The 14588-nt window shown below is 52.5% G+C and overlaps 1 protein-coding gene across 2 annotated transcripts in view; it reads left to right on the top strand.

Annotated features, from left to right (window-relative positions):
• Positions 1 to 14588, top strand: part of TDRD9 (tudor domain containing 9) — a 502525-nt gene that overhangs the window by 126755 nt on the left and 361182 nt on the right. The window lies entirely within an intron of this gene.

Genomic DNA, 14588 nt, shown 5'->3' with positions numbered 1-14588 from the left:
TGGACCAGTGTGCTATATTGCACTATGGACTGACTGGACCCGTCTTATATTTATAAAGGTGTTTTTCCCAGGCATAAATCCAGTTTGATCTGGGTGAACTATACTCAATATGACTGAATTAAGCCTGGACGCCAGTATTTTGGTAAAGATCTTGTAATCCACGTTAACTAGGGATATCGGACGGTATGAACCGCAGTCTAGTGGGTCTTTACCCTCCTTACTCAGCACAGCTATATGTGCTTCGTACAAGGAGGCAGGTAGAGAGTCGCCGGCTGAAAAATGTGAGAAGACCTCTAAAAGAATCTGGGCCAATACGTCACAATATTTACTATAGAATTCTATGGGAAGGCCATCTGGACCCGGAGATTTCCCCCTAGCCATATCAGAGATGGAAGTAATCACTTCATCCAGTGTGATGTCCGCCTCCAGAGACTCCCGTTGTGATTCACTCAAAGTGGGAAACTCCAAATCCGACAAATATGTCACGCAACTTTGAACTCCATGAGGATTTCTAGATGTGTATAGGGTTTTATAGTATTCACAAAAGCACTCTAAAATATCCTCAGGGGATGTAGCTATTGAGCCATCCATCCTCCGTATACCCAATATTGTATTTGAAGTGTTGTGTTGCCTAACCATATATGCCAATAATTTTACTGGATTGATTTCCAAGCTCAAAATATGATTGTCGGGTAAAGAACAATTTGCGTTTGGACTTGGTCTCAGAGTGCTGCATATATAACCTATATGATTGCATCCAGGCCGCTCTATTTCCATCGGTTGGGGCATATATATATATATATATATATATATATATTATTGCCTCTAAGTCCCCAAGTCTCCCCTCTACTATATCATCCTCAGTTTTAGTCACTCTTTTAAGATATGTTATGGTTGAAGACAAACGCCCTCTAAGGTAGGCTTTAAGAGTGTCCCACTCCAAGTTAATATTCCAGGGTTTAGGGTGTGCTTCCAGGAAATACTCTATTTGGGTCAGAGTTCTATCACTTTGATCTATTAGTTTCAGCCAAAAGGGGTTTAACCTCAAAAAGGGTTTACCAACACCTTGGTTAGTCTTCATAGTAAGAATCACTGGGCTGTGATCTGATATGCCCCTGACCCCGTGTACCACGTCATCCACCCAGGATGCGATATTGCTCGACCCAAAAATATAATCTAGTCGGGACAGCGTGCGTCTAGTAGAAGAATGACATGTATATTCTCGGCTGTTAGGATGCCGGAGTCGCCAAAGGTCAATCCACCCACCTCCCTCCGCGCATTGCTGCAAATCAGTCAAGTGTGTGGCCGAATGTTGTCCCCCTCCATCCATCCGAAACCTGTCCTGCTCCTCATTCATCACAAGATTAAAATCCCCTATACATAACACATACGCATCTGGATAATTGAGGGCAAAGCTCATTGCTTGTTTAAGAATGGAGATGCGAGCTGGCGGGGGGTTGTAAATACATAACCACATAATCTCTAGAGTTTATAGACGCATATATAAACACAAATCGCCCCTCCGGGTCACTCCTCACCACCTTCACTTCCCAATGGATATGTCTATGGACCAATAGAGAGACACCCCTGGAGTAGCTGGTGTGGAACGCATGTGCCGACCATTGTACCCACGGTTTGTTTACTAGTCTGCCTGTGTCCCGTGTGAGGTGAGTCTCTACCAGTACCACCAGTTGGGCCTTGACTTGCTTAATTTGGGAGAATACCTTAATACGTTTTTTGGGCGATTTAAGGCCTCTGACATTCCAGGTCATAAATATTAGCTCTGACCCCATATCACATAGTTCTTTTATAGAACCAGGATCCCAGGTGTAAGACGCTTTCTGCCCTGCAATTAAGTGTGGTTAACCCTCCAACAGTAATAAGCCTGTCCCTGCAAAGAAATAAACTTAATGCAATTGCAGCTGTAAACCTATAGAACCAATATCTAACTTCAGGACCTTTCCGATAAGTCCTGTAAAACATTTCAAACATCAGTGGGGATACCACCACTGAATACTGTGTCCTGGTATAGGTGGTATAAGGGTGCACAAGATAGGGCTCCCATTTCACAAGAACCAATTCCTCAATCACTCGAGGCACGGGGAAGTCCCATCTGTCTCCAAAGGGGGCTTCAAGCAACCATGGAAGAAGAGGGTCGCCAGGGGGCACAGAAAATGTCACCTAGGAAAGTAATCTCATGGCTTCTGCCCCTTTAGGTTTCGGGTGTACCTGTAGCCAGTCATCAGCCTCAGCAGGTGTAGTAAAAAACAGAGGCGACCCTTCATGCACTATGCGGAGCCGGGCAGGGTACAGCATAGAGTAGATGATGTTCCGCTCCCTTAATTTCTTCATCGTTCCTTATGGGAGACCCAGACCATGGGTGTATAGCTACTGCCTCCGGAGGACACACAAAGTACTACACTCAAACGTGTAGCTCCTCCCTCCGGGCTATATACACCCCCTGGATGACAATCTAACCAGTTCAATGTTTTGTGTTTCAGGAGGTCACACACACACATGCATTCTCTGATTTTTAATTTTTAAGATTTTTGATTTCAAAGATATGGAAGAAAAGCGGGTCCAGTCTGGACTCCCGGCATGTCCCTTCTCACCCCACTGTGTCGGCGGTGCTGTTAAGGTTGACTTTACAAGGCTGGAGCCTTCACATGCCGCGCTCCTTCACAATACTCTGAGGCTCTGGCTTGAAGTGGGAGCCATCACGGTCCTCTCTGCTTTGCAGGAGACCGGTCTCCATCCGCAGCCCTGTCAGGATCCTGCCGGACGGAGCGTTTAACCCCCCCCCAGGGACCTGGCCCTGCGTCTCAAAAGCTAAGTATTGAGACGTTTTTCAGGGGTCCCGGGTACATTTATTAAGGGGAGAGTGTGTCTTTTGACTTTGCTGTGAATTCCGGCCGGTTCTCTGGGTTTTTCCTGAGAACCGCGCCGAGGGTGCCTGCTCGTCGGCCGCATGTCAAAATCTAGGCCCCGGCTTCAGTTGCGGCCTAGTTTCGGTTTCAGTCCCCCTGCATGTCAGTCTTGCAGTGGAACAGTGCGGCGCCGCCCACCGGCCGTTCAGCAGAGGGGAGGACACTCCTCTCTGAGGAGATGTTTCCCTCCCCTGTATCTCTCCTTGGCCCTCCGGATTCCCGCTCTTGGGCTAAACCCCGCCCCCCCTCCTCACTCCGGCGCCATTTTATCAGCGTTCACACACTGATCGGCGCTGGCTGCTGCAACTTCTGCATCTACTGGGGGTCCGAGCTGTGGAATCCGGAGGGCACACAAAAAACGGTCTGGTAAGCCACAACCTCTGGTTGTGGGCTTTATTATACACTCTCAGGGGGTCATTCTATAGGAGTGTATTCTTTACTGCAGAGCCTCCACCTCAGCAGCATGTCTCTCACTAGGAGCAAGTCTGCAAAGCTGTACTCTATATGCACTGCATGTAAGCTCATTCTGCCTGAACCGAGCACATATCCACATTGTGATGCCTGCTCTAACATGGTGGTGCCTCAGCCTGGAGCCTCTTCAGGGGTCCCCCCGGCTGCTCCGGCCCCAGTGGCTGAACCCCCGGCTTGGGTAGCATCTTTTTCCAGAGCTATCTCCCAGTCTTTTGCCGACTCCATGGGACAGTTGTCCCGGACTCTGCTGACCATGCATCAGCCTCCTCCTCAAGGCGCCTCTGCTGCTCCGAGCTCTGCAGAGCTCTCAGAGCATGTTTTAGGACCCCGTCCTCCTAAACGGAGACGCAGGGACCCTTCTCCTTCCTCGTCCCACGGCTCTGATTCACGAGCTGAGGGTGGTTAAGGAGTGGGCTCACTCTCCAAAGGTAGACCCTCCGGTGTCTAGAATCTCAGCCCGGACAGTCGTATCTGTGGCCGATGGCACCTCTCTTAAGGATCCCACTGACCGCCAGGTTGACCTTCTGGCCAAATCTGTATATGAGGCGGCAGGAGCCTCGTTCTCCCCGTCCTTTGCAGCAGTGTGGGCTCTTAAGGCAGTCTCTGCCTCTTTGGCGGAGATACATTCCCTCGCCAGGGACTCTATACCCGAGATGGTTGCCTTAACTTCCCAGGCTTCGGCTTTTTCATCCTACGCCATGTCTGACATTCTGGAGGCTTCTCACCGCACGGCGGTGGCTTCCGCTAATTCTCTCGCGATCCGCAGGATCTTGTGGCTTCGAGAGTGGAAAGCAGACGCTTCTTCTAAGAAGTACCTTGCTGGGCTCCCCTTTGCTGGGTCCCGGCTGTTCGGTGAACAACTGGATGAAATTATTAAGGAAGCTACTGGCGGGAAGAGCACTTCCTTGCCACAAACTAAAACCAGGAAACCTGTCCAGGGCAGGAACCAGTCGAGGTTTTGTTCCTTTCGTTCCTCTAACTGGTCATCCTCTAAGCCCTCAGCTTCGTCCACTACCTCAGCCAAGGATCGAAAACCCAACTGGTGCGCGAAGCCGCGTCCTCATAAGAACGGAGTAGCCGCTGCCACTAAGGCAGCCTCCTCTTGACTATCTGGCTGCGCCAGCAACGTCCTTGGTCGGTGGCAGGCTCTCCCACTTTGGCGACGTGTGGTTTCAACACGTCTCCGATCAGTGGGTGCGGGATATCATCTCCCACGGCTACAGGATAGAATTTTCTTCCAGCCCGCCAAACAGATTTTTTCTGTCCACTCCCCCCTGCTCCAAAGCCGCCGCCTTATCACAGGCCGTGGCATCCTTGCAGGCCAACGGAGTAATTGATCCGGTGCCCGCCCGGGAACGGTTCAGAGGTTTCTACTCAAACCTCTTCCTAGTCCCCAAGAAGGACTGTTCCTTCCGGCCCATCCTGGATCTCAAGCTTCTCAACAAGCATGTTCAGGTGTGGCGCTTTCGCATGGAATCTCTGAGATCGGTCATTGCCTCAATGACCCAAGGAGATTTTCTAGCATCCATCGACATCAGAGATGCTTATCTGCATGTGCCTATTGCGGTTTCACACCAGCGTTGGCTACGCTTTGCAATCGGAGAGGAACATTTCCAATTCGTGGCTCTCCCCTTCGGGTTAGCCACGGCCCCTCGTGTTTTCACCAAGGTCATGGCAGCAGTGGTTGCGGTCCTGCATCTCCCAGGGGTTGGCAGTAATCCCCTACCTGGACGACCTTCTAGTCAAGGCCTCATCCAGTGCAGACTGACAGCGGAGTGTCTCGCTCACTCTCGCCACGCTTGTTCAATTCGGGTGGCTTGTCAATCTGCCCAGGTCCACTCTGACCCCGACCCAGGAACTTACGTCCCTAGGGATGCAATTCGAGACTCTGCCGGCACTTGTGAAGCTGCCCTTAGTCAAACAGCAGTCCCTTCATCTGGCGGTGCGCTCTCTGTTGAAGCCCCGCCGTCATTCCATCAGGCACCTCATGCAGGTGCTGGGTCAGATGGTGGCGTCAATGGAAGCGGTTCCATTTGCGTCCCCTGCAGCTGGACATTCTCCGCTGTTGGGACAAGCGGACCTCTTCCTTGCACAGGCTAGTGGCTCTGTCGCCACAGACCAGGAGCTCTCTTCAGTGGTGGCTTCGGCCCCTCTCTCTGTCACAGGGACGCTCCTTCCTGACTCCGTCCTGGGTGATCCTCACCACGGATGCCAGCCTCTCCGGCTGGGGGGCAGTATTTCTCCACCACCGAGCACAGGGCACTTGGACTCCGTCCGAATCAGCCCTCTCGATCAATGTGCTGGAAATCAGGGCTGTTCTTCTAGCTCTCGTAGCCTTTCACCACCTGTTGGCGGGCAAGCACATTTGAGTCCAGTCGGACAACGCGACAGCGGTTGCCTACATCAATCACCAGGGCGGGACTCGCAGCCGCCTGGCAATGTTGGAGGTTCAACGCATCCTTCAGTGGACGGAGGACTCCAAGTCCACCATATCCGCAGTCCACATCCCAGGCGTAGAAAACTGGGAGGCAGATTATCTCAGCCGTCAAACCGTGGACAGCGGCGAGTGGGCCCTGCATCCGGCAGTGTTCCGGTCAATCTGCCGCAAGTGGGGCACTCCGGTAGTGGATCTAATGGCATCCCGGCACAACAACAAGGTCCCGGTTTACGTGGCTCGCTCCCACGATCCTCAGGCCTTCGCAGCGGACGCGCTGGTTCAAGATTGGTCCCAGTTCCGTCTGGCCTACGTGTTTCCCCCTCTAGCTCTCTTGCCCAGGGTTCTGCGCAAGATCAGAATGGAGGGCCGTCGGGTCATAATCATTGCTCCGGACTGGCCCAGGCGAGCTTTGTACCCAGATCTGCTCCGTCTGTCCGTAGAAATGCCGTGGCATCTCCCGGACCGCCCAGACCTTCTCTCGCAAGGTCCGTTTTTCCGCCAGAATTCTGCAGCTCTCAGATTGACGGCGTGGCTTTTGAATCCTGGATTCTGACGGCTTCAGGCTTTCCTTCTGATGTCATCTCCACTATGACTCAGGCTCGGGAGTCTTCCTCGGCCAAGATTTAACACAGGACTTGGAAGATTTTCCTGTCCTGGTGTCGCTCTTCCGGCCATGCTCCTTGGCCGTTCTCTTTGCCGACCATCCTGTCCTTTCTACAGTCCGGTCTGCAGCTAGGACTATCCCTCAATTCCCTCAAGGGACAGGTGTCTGCTCTGTCGGTATTATTCCAGCGGCGTATCGCCCGACTGGCTCAGGTGCGCACCTTCATACAGGGCGCATCTCACATCATTCCTCCTTACCGGCTGCCTTTGGATCCCTGGGATCTTAATCTGGTCCTCACGGCCTTACAGAAACCCCCCTTTGAGCCTCTTAGGGAGGTTCCTTTGTTTAGACTTTCACAAAGTGGTTTTTCTAGTGGCCATAACTTCTTTCAGGAGAGTCTCTGATTTGGCTGCGCTCTCTTCGGAGTCACCTTTTTTAGTGTTTCACGAAGACAAGGTGGTTCTCCGTCCGACTCCGGACTTTCTCCCTAAGGTGGTGTCTCCTTTCCACCTTAACCAGGACATTTCATTGCCTTCCCTTTGTCCGGCCCCTGTGCATCGCTTTGAGAAGGCGTTGCATACCTTGGATTTGGTGCGGGCGCTCCGAATTTGTGTCACGCACCGCCGCTCTTAGGCGGTGCACCTCTCTTTTCTCTAGTCCCTTCCACGACAGCATAGGAGGTTGTCTCTCCACGCCCTAATTGGGACAGGAAATTCAAGAGGTTTAAAAGGACCCTCCCACCTCCCACAGCCAGTGTCTTTCCTGTCCCCATGGGGCATGGAGAGGTTTTTGTTTTTCTCCTATGCTGTGGTGGCCGGCGAACTACAGTATATTTTTTTTTTTTTTGTTTTCTTCTTCCCCTGTACCTTAAGCCGGACAGCATCGGTCGGGCCTCACCGCTCCTCCCTTGCTGTTCCCTCACGCTGTGGGGGACCGCTGCTCCAGTCTTCCGGATCCTCCTGAGGGGTGATGCAGGCTGTTGAGCTCCCCGGCCGGCGTCCTCCCTGAGCCGCCGGCCGCTTCCCGCATGCACGCTGCCGGAGCGATCCGGAAGTGCTCCCGGGGGCGGGACTTCCGGTCTTGCGGACGTCCGGTCGAGCGCTTCCGGTTTTGCGGAGGCAGCGTGGAGGCACGCCGACTGTGACACGGCCTGCCCAGGACCGGATGCGGGAAGCGGGGAACATGCACCGTCACTGGGGGGGCAGGCCCTTTTGCATAAGGGCTGCCACGAAGACATCAGATCATGGTAAGCAACCGTGCTCCCTGTCATGTCTTCCGCTGCAGCAGCCTCTGCAGAACCCAGTGTGCCCCCTGCTACTGTGAGTATGGAGGGGAATGGTCCCTCGGACATAGGTCTCATCAGGTGATTTATGGCTCTATGGTCTGTGTTTTCTAGGAGGACAAGGCCACCAAGAAAACTGACAGAAATGAAAAGTCAGAGAAGCCTGAGAAGTCAGAGAAAGCTGACAAGTCCGATAAGCCTGATAGACCTGACAGAGTGGAAAAAATTAAAAAATGTCCTATTTGTATAAAAAAGCTCCCTGCAGTATGGGATAAAAAGCTTTGCCAGCAATGTACGGACCAGATTATTAGGGCCGAACAACCATCTCTGATAGATGAGTTGCGGTCCATGATGAAACAGGAGATTAGGGCCTCTCTGGCCTCCCTTCCTGTTCCTGGCCCTGCTCCTGACCCTGCTCCTGACCCTGCTCCTGGCCCTGCTCCTGGCCCTGCTCCTGGACCCTCTCCTCCAAAAAAGAGGAGACTCCAGTCGACCCCATCTGATCAGGAGGACGCTGATTCCACCTCTGAGGGTCCTGATGAAGGATTTCCATCAGGGGGGTCTGACCAGTCCTTGCTATTTCACTCAGAAGAGTTGGGGGATCTTATTGGGGCAGTTCGGAGCACTATGGGTTTAGAGGAAGTGCAGTCTCTTCCTTCTATCCAGGACGAAATGTTTGCTGGCCTGAAGTCAGTCAAACAGTTGGGATTCCCAGTTCATGCCAATGTTTTGGATATTGTCTCTCAGGAATGGGAATTTCCTGAGAGGCGGGTACGGAGTGACCTTAGACGCCGGTTTCCTCTGGAACCTTCGGGACTACATTGGGAGGTCCCAAGAGTAGACGTTCAGGTGGCTAGGGTAGCTAAGCAAACGGCTCTTCCCTTTGAGGATACTTCCCAACTGAAGGATCAGATGGATAGGAAGGTAGAGGGCCTGATGAAGCGGTCCTGGGAGGCATCGTCTTCCTCTATTCAAGCCAACATTGCATCCACCTGCGTATCCAGGTCCCTAATTAGGTGGTTAGACCAGTTGGAGGCTCATATTTCCCAAGGGACCCCTAGGGAGGAATTACTGGAATCCCTTCCCTTGCTTAGGAAGGCTACCTGTTTTCTGGCAGATACCTCGGTGGAATCTGTCCGCCTGGCAGCCAGGACCTCGGTGCTTTCTAACTCTGCCCGACGTGCCCTCTGGCTTAAGGCCTGGAGCGGAGACTCCACCTCCAAAATGAGGCTTTGTTCACTTCCGTTTAAAGGGGATTTAGTGTTTGGGCCTGCCCTGGATGATATCCTGGACAAGGCGACCGATCGTAAGGCCTTGCCTGATCCTAGACCTAACAGGAAGCGGTCCTTTCGTCCCTCGATGCCTCAGGCCTCCCAGCCCAGAGGGAAAGGGAAGGCTGGCAGGTGGAGCTATCCCAAAGGTAGAGGGAGAAACATCCTCATCCCTTCCCATCAGCAACGTCCTCAGCAGGACAAACAGTGACTCGTCCCGGGTGGGGGGAAGACTCTCAGCGTTTCTTCCCCAGTGGCAGTCCATAACCACCTGCCAATGGGTTCTGAAGATCATCTCGGACGGTCTTCTCATAGAATTCCTTTCCCCCCCTCTTCCGGGTCTCCGAGTCACTGCGCTGGCGTCACCGGGTTCACAGGCTCTGTTGTACACAAAGATTATAGAGCTAGTGCACTCGGGGGTAGTTTCCCCAGTCCCGAGTCAGGAAGAAGGGGTAGGACACTACTCCCGTCTCTTCCTGGTCAAGAAGCCATCCGGCGACGTCCGTATAATTATCAATTTAAAACGTCTAAACCGTCAGGTCAGGTACCGGCGGTTCAAGATGGAGTCAGTGAAATCAGCTATTCCCCTGATAGGTCTACACCATCAGATGGCCTCTATAGATCTGAAAGACGCCTACTTCCATGTACCCGTCCATCCGGGACACAGGCAATACCTCAGGTTTGCGGTGCTTCACGGGGAGGAAGTACTTCATTTCCAATTCAATGTACTTCCCTTCGGGATCTCCTCAGCTCCAAGGATCTTTTCCAAGATCATGGCAGAGGTGGTCGCCTTCATGAGTTTGCAGGGTATCTGTCTGGTTCCATATTTGGACGACTTTCTTCTCATGGCTCCATCTGCTCCAACCCTCCGGAGCCATGTGGAAAGGTCTTTGGGAATCCTTCGGTCTCTGGGATGGATTCCCAATCTCAAAAAATCACAGTTAACCCCCTCCTCCACTCGGCAGTTTCTCGGAGTGCTGCTGGACTCCGACAGACAGGCATCTTTTCTCCCAGAGGGCCACAGGATAGCTCTGTTAGCCAAAATATCAAAGCTCCGCAGGCAGGCTCGCCCGACGCTTCGAGCGGCTATGTCAGCTCTGGGGTCCATGACATCCTGCATTCCTTCAGTCAGGTGGGCTCAGGCCCATTCTCGGTGTCTCCAGGATCATATCCTGGCACATTGGGACAGACTCCCGTCATCCCTAAACAGACGGTTTCGCCTCTCGGAGTCCGTCTCCTCATCCCTTCTCTGGTGGCTGCGGCCCAGCAACCTACAGGTGGGGGTTGCCTGGACTCAGAAACCCCTGGTTACACTGACCACAGATGCCAGCCTACGAGGATGGGGGGCAATGGTGGCAAATTCCCCATTTCAAGGGATCTGGAGTCCTTACGTCAGCTCCCAATCATCCAACTACCGGGAGCTCAGGGCAGTCAGGGAAGCCCTCCTTGCGGCTCAGGACCTCGTCCGGGACTCTCACGTCCTGGTATATTCAGACAATGTCACAACAGTGGCACATCTCCGCCATCAGGGCAGTACACGCTCAGGCGCCCTGAAGTCGGTATCCTCCCGAATCTTTCAATGGGCAGAACAATCTCTGCTCTCCCTTTCTGCGGTCCATCTGAAGGGCTCCCTCAATCTTCAGGCGGATTTCCTGAGTCGTCGAGATGTTCATCCAGGGGAATGGAGCCTGGATCAGGCGGTGTTCTGCTCTCTAGTGGCAAGGTGGGGTGCACCAGAGGTAGACCTCTTTGCCTCGGCAGGGAATCGCAAGGTCGCAACATATTTCTCCCTGAACCCAAGGGACGGGGCGTTAGGGGTAGACGCTTTCTGCCACAGATGGTCCTTTCGCCTCGTTTACGCATTCCCCCCTCTTCCTCTTCTCGCACGGGCCCTGAGGAAGATCAGAGACGAGGGGGTCCCAACCATACTGGTAGCCCCTCTGTGGCCCCGGAGGAGTTGGTACAGCCTGGTCATGACGCTAGGAATCGACGGCTCAGTCCTCTTAGGCTCGGACCCCAGCTTACTGTCACAGGGTCCGATTTTCCAGTCCTCTTAGGCTCGGACCCCAGCTTACTGTCACAGGGTCCGATTTTCCATCCGGCTCCCCAGAAACTCAACTTGGCTGCCTGGCTTCTGAGGCCCGGGCACTGAAGGCCCAAGGGCTTTCTGACAAGGTTGTGGCTACACTACAGAAGAACCGTAAACCTGTGACTAATAGTATATACAACAAAATCTGGAAGAGATTTTCCTCCTGGTGTGGTTCTCGGCCTCCTGACCCTCTTCGACCAAATATTGCGCAGATTCTGGACTTTCTCCAGAGTGGGTTAGACTTAGGTCTTAGGCCTAGCACCCTGAAAGTTCAGGTGTCAGCACTCAGTGCAGTCTTTGACACGGCTCTGGCAGATCATCGTTGGATCCGTCGGTTCTTTGTGTCCACTAGTAGACTCTGTCCACGTCAGAGGGTCCTGACTCCTCGCTGGGATCTCAATACGGTCCTTACAGGTCTATCTCAGTCTCCGTTTGAACCTCTGTGCTCTTGTAACATTCGTTCCCTTTCTCACAAGACTGCCTTTCTTGTGGCTATTACATCAGCTCGCAGAGTCGGCGAACTTCAGGCTTTGTCTGTTAGGGAACCTTACCTGACCATCAGGGATGACCGCATTGTTTTTCAGCTGGACCCTTCCTTCCTTCCCAAGGTGGTTTTGGATTTTCACCGTTCGCAGTCCATCGTCCTGCCTTCCTTCTGTCAGAATCCTCGGACTCCGGGTGAGGAAGTGTTTCATTCTTTGGATGTCCGTCGGATAGTGTTGCACTACCTAGAGGTTACTGCTTCTTGGCGCCTTGATTCTAACCTGTTCATCCAGCCCTTTGGCCGCAATAAGGGCAAGAAGGTGGCTAAGAGTACCGTCGCCAACTGGATTGTGCGGGCAATTAGAGATGCCTACCTCGCTCAGCATCTCTCTCCACCTACTGGATTCACGGCGCACTCCACCAGAGCTACCTCTGTCTCCTGGGCTGAACGGGCAGGGGCCTCCCCTGAGCAGATCTGCAAGGCGGCTACGTGGTCTTCGCTCCATACTTTCACGAAGCATTATCGGTTGGATCTGGATTCCAACAGGGATTTGGCCTTTGGCAGGAGGGTCCTGCAGGCTGTGGTCCCCCCCTAGGTATCAATTCTTTGGTATTCCTCCTATGCTGTCGTGGAAGGGACTAGAGAAATAAGAATTATTCTTACCGATAATTCGGTTTCTAGGACCTTCCACGACAGCAGGTAATTCCCTCCCCTATGTATTCATTATTCCTGAATGTGTAGTACTTCTCATATGCTATGGATTCTTTGTAAGACACTGGCTGTGGGAGGTGGGAGGGTCCTTTTAAACCTCTTGAACTTCCTGTCCCAATTAGGGCGTGGAGAGACAACCTCCTATGCTGTCGTGGAAGGTCCTAGAAACTGAATTATCGGTAAGAATAATTCTTATTTTTGTGCTAACCACGGGTCAGCGCAAGGGTCTCTTGGCTTCTAAACCGACCCTAGCTCATTGGATTAGGTCGGCCATCTCCGATGCCTACCAATGTTCTCAGGTGCCTCCCCCGCCGGGGATCAAGGCACACTCGACCAGAGCTGTCGGTGCCTCCTGGGCTTTCAGGCACCAGGCTACGGCTCAGCAGGTTTGTCAGGCTGCCACTTGGTCTAGTCTGCACACCTTTTCGAAGCACTACCAAGTGCATGCTCATGCTTCGGCAGATGCGAGCTTGGGCAGACGCATCCTTCAGGCGGCTGTCGCCCATTTGTGAAGTTAGGTTTTGCCTACTTCTCAGTTTCTGTTTATTTCCCACCTATGGACTGCTTTGAGACGTCCCATGGTCTGGGTCTCCCATAAGGAACGATGAAGAAAAAGAATTTTGTTACTTACCGTAAATTCTTTTTCTTATAGTTCCGTATTGGGAGACCCAGCACCCTCCCTGTTGCCTGTTGGCAGTTCTTGTTCCGTGACTTTAACCGGCTGTTGTTGTAGACAGAGGTTCCGGTTTTTCCGAGTTTTACTCTCTACTTATGGGTGGATATCCTCCTTCAGCTTTTGCACTGAACTGGTTAGATTGTCATCCAGGGGGTGTATATAGCCCGGAGGGAGGAGCTACACGTTTGAGTGTAGTACTTTGTGTGTCCTCCGGAGGCAGTAGCTATACACCCATGGTCTGGGTCTCCCATGTCGGAACTATAAGAAAAAGAATTTACGGTAAGTAACAAAATTCTTTTTCTTTTTCACCTCCATGAAGTGGGCCCTCTGTTTCTGGAGGTCCACCGAAAAGTCCGGAAAGATCGAGAGGGCAGCATTATTGAACTTGAGTGGGCTCTTCTGTCGGGCCAGACTGAGTGCTGTGTCTCTATCTCTGTAGTTGAGCATCTTTGCTAAAAAGGGACGTGGTGGCGCGCCTGGAATAGGAGGCCTTGTTGGAACTCTGTGCGCCCTCTCCACCGCAAATGTCGAGGAGAACTCCTCTCAGAGATTACATTTCAGCCACTCCTCCAGGAATTGTTCCGGATGCTGACCTTCCGAGCGCTCTGGCAGTCCTATGATTCGTATATTGTTTCGACGCATGCGGTTCTCCAGATCGTCTGCTTTCTGGCGCCATGCATTTGCCGATCCGGCCATTGTGGTCATTTTTGTTTTGAGTGTTACAGTTTGATCCTCAAGTTCAGACACTCGCGTCTCGACTTCCGCTGTTCGGGCCCTCAAGGATTGCATGTCCTGACGCAGGAGGCCCACCTCTGAATGTACCTGCTCAATTTTCCCTGTGAGGGAGCTGTTGCTTGTAGAAATTGCTTGTAGAAGCTGTTCATACACCTGCCTCAGGGTTAAATCCTCTTTATCCTCTGACCCGTCATCCAATAGTGCCTGACCTTTTGGGGTGGCATTTCTCTTGGCTTTAGGGGCATCTGCCTGACCACCCCTTGCAAACTCCTTAAGTTTGTCAATAGCTCCACTTTGTTTAGGGGGACTCATATTGATACACTGGGGATTTGCTGATTCTGCACCCCTCTCTTATCGTGCCCCCGTGCGTCTGAATCTGTGCCTTTTATAATGTATATTTAGTAATATGTCTGTCTCCACTTCCTCACCACGTCCAGAGAGCCGGAAAACAGCCACTTATATGGTGGATAATAAGAATGAAGGGAGTCCCAGGGCAGCACAGCACTCAGGGTGTATTTATCAGGATGATGCAGGCCTGTGCAGCGTGGGGACTTCAATATGTGTCACTTATTTGTTTTCATGTGTCAGGAAAAATCTGCAGGGCCCGTTTTTCAAGGCACACACTCCAGACCCTCCAGCACTCTATGGGTTAAAGTCTTCCACACTGCAGCCGGCCCCCCTAATGTGCTGCACACTGCCAGTTACACAACTAAGGGAGAATTAACTTCCCTGTGCTCACCGCTCCTGGGTCTTCACCTCTGGCCATAAATCTGTCACTCCTCACTGCTCTCCGGAGTCATGCTCTGCTGCTCACTGTGGAAATGCATGCAGTAGGGAAGATGGCTGCTGCTCCACACTCTCCAGCCTCAGGAGATCCAGCAACGCCGTGCAGGAGTCAGAG

Source organism: Anomaloglossus baeobatrachus, chromosome 12, assembly GCF_048569485.1.
Source record: "Anomaloglossus baeobatrachus isolate aAnoBae1 chromosome 12, aAnoBae1.hap1, whole genome shotgun sequence".
In the NCBI taxonomy this organism is placed as follows: Eukaryota; Metazoa; Chordata; class Amphibia; order Anura; family Aromobatidae; genus Anomaloglossus; species Anomaloglossus baeobatrachus.
The sequence above is the reverse complement of the archived record's forward strand: the minus strand, read 5'-3'. Positions and strand labels throughout refer to the sequence as shown.